The following is an 8,985-nucleotide window of genomic DNA, read 5'->3' on the forward strand; positions in this document are numbered from 1 at the left end:
TTTCCGTTTCTCCAATGAAAACTTTTGTTGTGGAGCATGGGAACAACCGGTGGGTCTTATAGGTGTCGCAGCAACGGAAAAAGTCCTCAACGTCCCTCATGCACTAACCTCAGTAAATGACATATTAACTAAAGGGCAAGTTGGGGTCGGCTTGTGCAAGCACCTTCTGTAGCAGCTGAAACAAGGCGCAGCAGTGGAAGCAAAACCCGATACAAACTTCCTGTAGTTCGAGGCTAGGCCTACCAAAACTCTTCAGCTGCTTCTGGTTGGTGGGGGTGGGTCAGTCTGTAACTGCCTGCACTTTATCTTGCATGGTGCCAATGCATTCACCACGCACCCAGTGCACCAAAAGTGCTACATCTCTCTGCATGAAGTGGCATTTCTCAAGGTCAGCTGCCCGGAACTTTTAAGCACCAACACATTGTTTTAACAAATATTTAAATGCGTGTTTTCAATATAATATGGCATGACAGAATATAAGTATTTGATGAGTAACTTTCCACAATGTGAGAATAATTGGGTGCTTACTGGTTTGTGGGTTACTTGAGAATTACTGGACTCTGTCTCTTCCAGAGTTTCATTGGAATACTGCATGCATGAAATTCCACACAAGTATTTTCACACCCACCTCTGAAGATTTCATCTGAGTCACCTACTTCCATACTTCAATTAGGTCTATGAAATTAAATAGGATTTATCACAGGATAGTCAATTGTTTGCAACTCTAATGTTGTTGATCACATATACTATCCTATATTACTCTCCTGCACAGTGACGTTTTATAACAAAAAAAAGACGGTTAATTCATCAATAAATGAAATGTGTGTTTTTCTTCAGTTCATGAGCTTCATTTGGTGTAATTTCACCTATATTAAACATACTGGGGTGTCTTTTATTGATTGTAATACGTATGTAAACTATACATACATAGATACGTTCTATATAATGTAGACAACACTACTAACTATCTGGATGACGCCAATATATTATCTCCTTGACCTTTATAGCTGAATGTGATTGACAGCAGTGTGTTGCTTTCTTTTCCTGCTTGTATTATTCCGCTCCCTGGAGGCTATTTGCAGTACTGGACTGATCGCGTCGGTCAGACCCACTGCGTCACTGTGGAAGCAGAGCACTTCCGCTTCCCCCCTGTGAGCACTCTTGCTGTGTTTTACATTTTTATTTCTTTAAATATATTTAATATTCATCAAGTGCGCATTATGCTAATCCGTAAACAAGTGGCGGATTAAAATACGAGATACAGGATACAGGAAATACAGAGCTTTGTTGTGGGTTCCCTCATTCCAAGTAAACACTTATTTCTTCCGATAGAGGGCTTTTTGTGCTCGTCCCTGCTACTCAACTCTGAATGTCCATTCAAACCGGTGCAAACACTATATACAAAGCTATTTGCCGTAGTTGTCTTCTTCGTCACCATCTTTTAATAAACAAGTACAAGCCCAGATTTCTATCCAGGGGTTGTAGCTCAGTGGTAGAGCGCATGCTTTGCATGTATGAGGCCCCGGGTTCAATCCCCGGCATCTCCATGGTTTCTTTTAAGTGTATTTATGTTATGCTCTTTTAGGCCGCATGCCGATAATGGATGCAATTGTTCAACAAAAAACCACCCGGGAACAACCACACATCCTCTACATTCTGCTCATAATATTATATCATACATTTAGAGTCAATCTAAGAAATGAAATGTCTTTATGGTTTCAGCCAATCGGCAACACAGGGGCACAGCATAACCAGTAGGCTACTAGGACTGCAGGGAGCAGACTGTCAGACTGCCAGCAGTAAAGTGAGAGGTTTTCCAAAGATCTGGTGCAAGGAAACATTACCACTTTTGTCCACAGGGACAATCCAAATCAACACAAAGTCAAAGTTACCTGTAGCTTGAGCTGATAGCATCAATCGGTCAAAATACTTAAAGTCAGTAAATGGTTTAATGGTTAAATATATAACACATATATAATATTGGGTTTTGAGCTGCAGTTAGCCTATTAATATAAACAAGTGCATGACAGAAAGAGCGATCTGATCCTTCTGTTACGAGTTAAAGAGCTGGATAAGAGACATATTTTTCCTATAATGTATATGTTTCAAGGTTAACGGACAAGGAACAATAAGTGGTTCATTGTATCCCTTAAATAATATCAAAATACTTCTGGGAATGGCATCCACTACATTCACAAATTCCTTTGTGGTGACAAAGATATTAGAAATAGACACAGAGCTAAAACCATTTGTTTGTAGAAATTAGCTACTCTAAATGGTATTTTCAATGTTAACCCTCATTTAGAAAATATTTAACTTGTTGTTGATTTGGTTACATATACATTTTCTGAGCCATTTCATTTGAAAGGAGGACCTGAGAATAGTGACATCTAATAAATTAAGCCCTATTGTATTAATCATCACAGACTTTTTGATAGAATGCTTTTTTGTTTTTCAAAGCACATTTTAACTATGTGAAGAACAATTATTCATCATAAAAAAAACAAATGCAATAGCCATTAAAAAATACAGGATTAGTTCATGCTATACTGATCATATGTGATCATACTGTGGTTTAGTGGTGACCATGGTCGTCCTTCAATTAGAGGATCGGTGGTTCAATCCCCGGCTCCTTGTTGGCTTCTTGTCCTTGGGCTTAACCCCAAATTGATCCATTAGCTGTGCCTACGGTGTATGAATTTGTGTGAATGTTAGTTACTGCTGATGGGCAGGTGGAACCTTAGCTCCTCCCATTAGTGTATGAATGTGTGTGAATGTTAGTTACTGCTGATGGGCAGGTGGAACCTTAGCTCCTCCCATTAGTGTATGAATATGTGTGAATGTTAGTTACTGCTGATGCTTGATGAGGCCGGGGTACCAGCCAAGCGTGTAACATGGTGGGTTGATGATGACATTTACACCATGCGGACCAAAGGAGACCTGTGCCGATAAGCTGAGATGGAAAGAATAAATTGGCCTGAATGTTGACAGTGATGCTAGGAGTATTGTGTGATGCTAGGAGTATTGTGTGGTTATAGCACATTTCTCGTATATGCTTTTTTCAAAAACTGAATAATTGTGACAACATTTGTTTAAGATCGAAGTGATTGAAAGGCCACTCATCCTCATGCGATCCATTGTCAGTAACAATTGTATTCAGTGTACAAGCCTTTCAGCCCCGGGCTAATGGTTCAACCGATACTCCATCCATAAATATCCACAGACATTTCCACCAAAGAAAGAATTATAATTAATCACAAACTATTCTTCCACTTTAAAATTACAACAGGATATTTTACGATATATAGTCAAACTATGCAGATGTGTATAGTATAGATGTGTATCCTATTAGAAGTTACTCAGAAGTTAACACAGACACCATGCAAACAAAACAGGAACTTTTTGTTGCTATGGACAACAGCAAGAAGAACCCACACAGCCTCAGACACAAAGCTCCATTCATATATTAACCATGATCCCCACCCACCCACCCAGCATCCATCACCCATTACCAACAAGTAACCTATGACCTGTCCCAGCAGCAGCATTTATAAGGGAGTAGCCTGTTGTCATGGTAAACATTTTATCTCCATTTACCCCAGAAACTTGGATTTTATGTTTTCACGTGAAATTATTTTATTTAAAAGAAACATATAGATGGATTGTGTTATAGATAATGCATCTGCTTTCATGTCATCATCTATTCTATACGATAGATCCATGGGGTCCGTGAAGTTTTCTTGCGTTCACATGTGTTACTCACCAAAAACATAGTATGTATCACGGTCTGGGTTTCTGAGTATTGTTTCCTGTTTTATTTTGAAGTCCTTGTCTTTCATGTCCTCTGTTTCCCTTCACTTCCTGTCCCTGTGATTATTTGCCCTGTCCCTGATTGTTTCTTCCTGTGTCTAATGACCTTCACCTTCCCTTAAACCCTGTTTGTCTCCTGCCCCGTGTCGGTTTGTACTCTTTGTGATTTCTCTGTTTTTACCGAAGGAATAAAGTTTCTTTTTGCACCGTTTTTGGCATTTGAGTCCTCTCTCTCTCTGGCTACAACAGTCATGACAGTATATTCTGTATTGTTGGTGTTTTTGTCATGTAACTTGTGTATTTCAGTCATGTTGTGTTATCTTCTTGCTAAGGATACATTTCTTCATTAAAAAAATGTAAGAAAGAGAATGTCGTTATACTTGAAAAAAGAAAGAGGTCCTAATGCTGAGCCTCTAACAGTTGGTCCAATGGCTTAAACACAAAGAAACAACACCAGAAAAAAAAGGAAACAGAGTGAAAAATCTGTTCGTCTTCATTTTAGATTTTAATCCTTGCGTTAAGAGGATTGTGTGTAACATGTTAATGCCATCATGCGAGAAGATAGACTACACATGAACATACAGATGTTCAGAGGGAAACACGCACGCACACAATCTAAACCCATCTTTGCTGTGTGACACTCACTAATCCTCTCTAAGTCAAAACGCAGGATTCTAGACTCTCTTGCAGAGAGACAGAGAGTTTAATTTGTTGTCAAATCAAAGCGCTTATTTTCATACCTTTAAAATATTATTTTGGATGTGGAGCTGATGTCAGAGAAGAGTGAGCAAACTGAGGCTGAAGTTCAAAATAAGAGACGGCTTTTGCAAATGTGAAAACTTACATTTGTCTCGGCAGTGGGCGGGGTAGAGGTTGGGGAGTGGGGGCTTAGGAGCTTCGAGAGATGGAGCAAAGAGAAGAGAAAGGACCCATCTGTTCCTATAGTGGCAGATAAAGAGAGAGGGAGAAGGAGGACGGATGCAGAGGAGAAGGAAGGTAGGGATTGTCTCAATAAATTACATGGGAAGTCTATTTGCTGGACACGATTTTGAGTTTTAACATTCTAAGTGAGTTTATCTGATGCATGTGTTGTTTTGGCATTAGATGTTGAAAGCCAGTGGCAGATGATGACGATTTTGCATGTGTCACAGGGTAATTTGAATTATTAGTACATATATACTTCTATGTACCTATTTATTCTCAAGGGAGAAAAAGAGGTGTATATGTTTTAGAATCGGTGCTGCTCAGTAGCCAGAATTTAAAAAAAGAATATGATTTTCGTTTAAACATAATCTTTAAGCGCAAAGAATCAAATGAGATATGCTGATTTAAATATATATATATATATATATATATATATAACTTGGTATATCACACAATTGAACTATATTGACTAAATACAATTCTGGATTCAGCCTGTAAATTGGGACCTCAGTGTTCTCAGGCCACAGCCATGAATGGGTGTACTGTTTTGTTTCTAAGTCAAAAACATTTCCAACACATTGACTTCAAGTGTTCTGAATATTATAAAAGTATACTTGGGAAAACTGAATATTGCACATATTCTATAGGTAGGAAATTGTAATGTATGCTGTATTCTTCTTTTGGATCTCCATTTACTTTCAAAGAGAGATGAAATCCAAATCAGCAATTGATGAAACAAAATGACCTCCATTTGGGATTTATTAGTTTGTGTTACTTTTGAAAGATAATCCAGAGGAAGCTCTGCAACAGTGTTCCCCATACAGTGTGTTTGGGGTCCAAACCAAATCTGAAAACCTGGGCCTGCTTGATGTTGCTTCCGAAAAGACGAAAAATATGTGTATATTCTGAAAAATACTTAATAATACCTTCAATTTAAGAGCAACTATCTGTTGATTTTTAACAGTCTGTGTACTTCTTTCGACCCTTGCCCTCTCTCTTTGCTACTTTAATTGCTTTAACACTCTCCTCCTCCTCCTTTCACCCCTCCCTTTCATCCTTTTTTCGCTGTGCCCCCTGCTATAACTGAAATGGTATACCCTCTAACTTAATTAAATGAAGCATCTGACTGACACAGATACACACACTCATATCCATCAGTGTCCTGACAGCGGTGCCCTCCCTTCCAGTCAGTGGTGCCCTCCCTTTGATGTTTTAAGGTCATTTCCATCCATCTTCTGATTGCATCTGGTATATTATCTCCCCGGTGGGAATACAGTATGGATGTTTCCCGTCAACGTCATTCGCTGACTGCTTTAACTCATTCAGGCATGGTGTCATTGAATGTCAAGACTGACTTTGCTGTGGGAGAATAGAGAACTGTTCAGAACTAAAAGTTAAAGATGCTACATTCAAAGTGTTAGGCGTTAATGTAGCAGCAAAAAACGTGTTAGGCATTAATGTAGCAGCAAAAAACTAAATATATGCATACATATATATATATATATATATACATATACACAGAGAGAGAGAGAGAGAGAGCGAGAGAGAAAGAGAGAAAGAAAGTATGGGTCAGTGGTTAGCAGGTCTGTCTTTCAATCAGGGGGTTGGAGGTTCAATCCCCGCCCTAGTCGATGTGTCCTTGAGCAAGACACTTAACCCTGAATTCTTCCCTCTAGCTATGTCTTCAGTGTATGAATGTAACAGGATTGTAAGTCGCTTTGGATAAAAGCATCAGCTAAATGACATGTAATGTGAAGAGAGAGAGATATAGGGGATGTCCTCCTGAGCCGAGAAGGAAGTCACCCTCTGTGTTTCTGTGTTCCCTCTCCCCAGCCAGATGTGCAGCTCCCCTTCAATTCACTTTATTTTCTATAGTCCAATATCACAAATTACAAATTTACCTCAAAGGGCTTTAAAATCTGAACACATACGACATCCCTGTCCCAGAACCTCATCTCGGATCAGGAAAAACTCCCAAGAAATAAAAAAAAACTCTTTCACGGGGGAAAAAAAGGGAAGAAACCTTCAGGAGAGCAACAGAGGAGGATCCCTCTCCCCTGATGGACATGTGCAATAGATGTCATTTGTACAGAAGGAAACATTACAGAGTTAGAACACATTCAATGAATATGACAGATTGTATGAATAGTTGGTAGTAGGCATATTTCACGATCCAGACCTCCATAATCCATCAGGCAGATGGAGGCAGAGAGGAGGAGTGGGCGGAGTATCAGCAGGGCCATGGCATCAGACCCAGCCAGGTCTAATTGACCCTATGAGACGTGAAATCAAAAGGACTCCGGGGAGGAAGCAGAGTTAGTAATGTGCAATAGAGAGATGAAAATTCATCCATAAGGAGAGAGAGAAGAGGAGATAGGTGCTCAGTGCATCCTAAAGAGTCCCCCAGCAGCCTATAAACCTATAGCAGCATATGAAGGGGCTGGACCAGGGCAAACCTGATTCAGCCCTAACTATAAGCTCTGTCAAAGAGGAAAGTCTTAAGTCTACTCTTAAATGAGGTGACTGGGGCTTGGCTTCATAGAGCTGCACGTAGAGTACTGCTCATTGTTTAGCTGTCTAGCTACAACTTTCTAGTGTTTCTTTCTGGCAGAAACAAACCTATTCATTTTAGCATTTCATCGAAAAAAGCACATGTCTGCATGTCTCAGCTGCGCTGGGGCAGAATCGTTTTGGCCCATAAGAGACGGGTCTAAGAAGCAGTTTAGCCTATACTGATTACAGATATAAATGAGTGACATACAATTTAGCCAATCAGCGTCCTAAAATAGATTCAGCTTTGGTCCAAAGTTATCTGGCAAAGAGCTTGCTAATGCTGTATTGTGCTTTATAAAACAACAGGGACAGATCCATCATGGACAGTTACGTAAATAAGGGACATGAAGCACTTGTTGTAAAAATTAAGAAAACATGAGAAAACCAATACACACATAGATAACTTTGTCAAGCAGCCATTATGGGCAACGTGAACGTCAATACCAGCTGGATGACGAACACAGGATTGCAGTGAAGAAACACAATGAGGAAATTGATACAAACAGACACACTTTAACCCTAACAAGGTTCATAGGGGCATCTTAATATATAAACATGGTCTATTATATGTTTTATATATATATATATATGTATATATGTGATTTATATTATACACTATTTATATTTTATTATAATATAGTTAAAATATTTGTATTGTATATTTATATTATATTGTATTTATATATCATATCATACTGAATATTATTAAATTATATATATATATATATATATATATATTTGTTTCAATATACTAAATTGTATGGATAAGATCTCCTTATTATGCCAGTGTTGTATGATAGTACACGCATCATATGTTTGCGTTGCTACGTCCCTATGCCGCTAGAGGGAGCTCTAACTCCTGGCCTGACAGCCCTCAGTTTCTGAGAACAGCGAACTGCTCAGAGTGCACCAGCTCAGATTGGATTATGAGAACATTACATAGGCTATATTCGCAGTAACACCGTCACAGTTAAGGGGGTGATTCAGTCACAAGCCCCAGGCGAAGGTAGCCTACCCATTATCTGCAGGAAGAGATTTTATTTGTGTTGAATTACAATGCTTCAAGTTCTGCATCTGGGGCTTTAGACAAAGCTGTAGAAAAGTAATCTTAAACCATAAACAGACTAGGACAAGAGTTTGAGAACAGGTTTTGTGACTTTGATCAACTTGAGCCATGTGTGTCATTCGTTTCAAATCCTTTCTTTCAAATGGACATGACATCCATTGCTGAGTAACTGAGTGCTGCATGGGTTCAACTTGGATGCTGGAGAGGTGGATATGGAAATTGCAACGTTTCAAAATGACCTCCACCTCAAAACCCATGGGCAGCACGGTGGCTCAGTGGTTTGCACTGTCGCCTCACAGCAAGTAGGCCCTGGGTTCGAATCCCGGTCGTCCCGGTCATTCCAGGTCCTTTCTGTGTGGAGTTTGCATGTTCTCCTCGTGTCTGCGTGGGTTTCCTCCGGGTACTCTGGTTTCCCCCACCATCATAAAAACATGCACCGCAGCCTCACCCCGGTTCGTATGGATGTGAATGAATGTTGGTGGTGGTTGGTGGTGGTCGGAGGGGCTGTAGGTGCTGATTGGCTGCCACGCTTCCGTCAGTCTGCCCCAGGGTAGCTGTGGCTACTGATGTAGCTTACCACCACCGGGATGACTGTGTGTGTGTATGACTACTGGACTCTGAACTGTAAAGCG

The 8,985-nt window shown here is 39.8% G+C and overlaps 1 non-coding gene across 1 annotated transcript; it reads left to right on the forward strand.

Moving 5' to 3' along the window:
* Positions 1–1,475: 1,475 nt before the first annotated feature.
* On the forward strand, positions 1,476–1,547 carry trnaa-ugc (transfer RNA alanine (anticodon UGC)). The gene has a single exon. It is a non-coding gene; the product is annotated as a tRNA-Ala (tRNA).
* The last annotated feature ends 7,438 nt before the right edge of the window (positions 1,548–8,985 follow it).

Source organism: Pseudoliparis swirei, chromosome 19 (assembly GCF_029220125.1).
Source record: "Pseudoliparis swirei isolate HS2019 ecotype Mariana Trench chromosome 19, NWPU_hadal_v1, whole genome shotgun sequence".
NCBI classification, from domain to species: domain Eukaryota; kingdom Metazoa; phylum Chordata; class Actinopteri; order Perciformes; family Liparidae; genus Pseudoliparis; species Pseudoliparis swirei.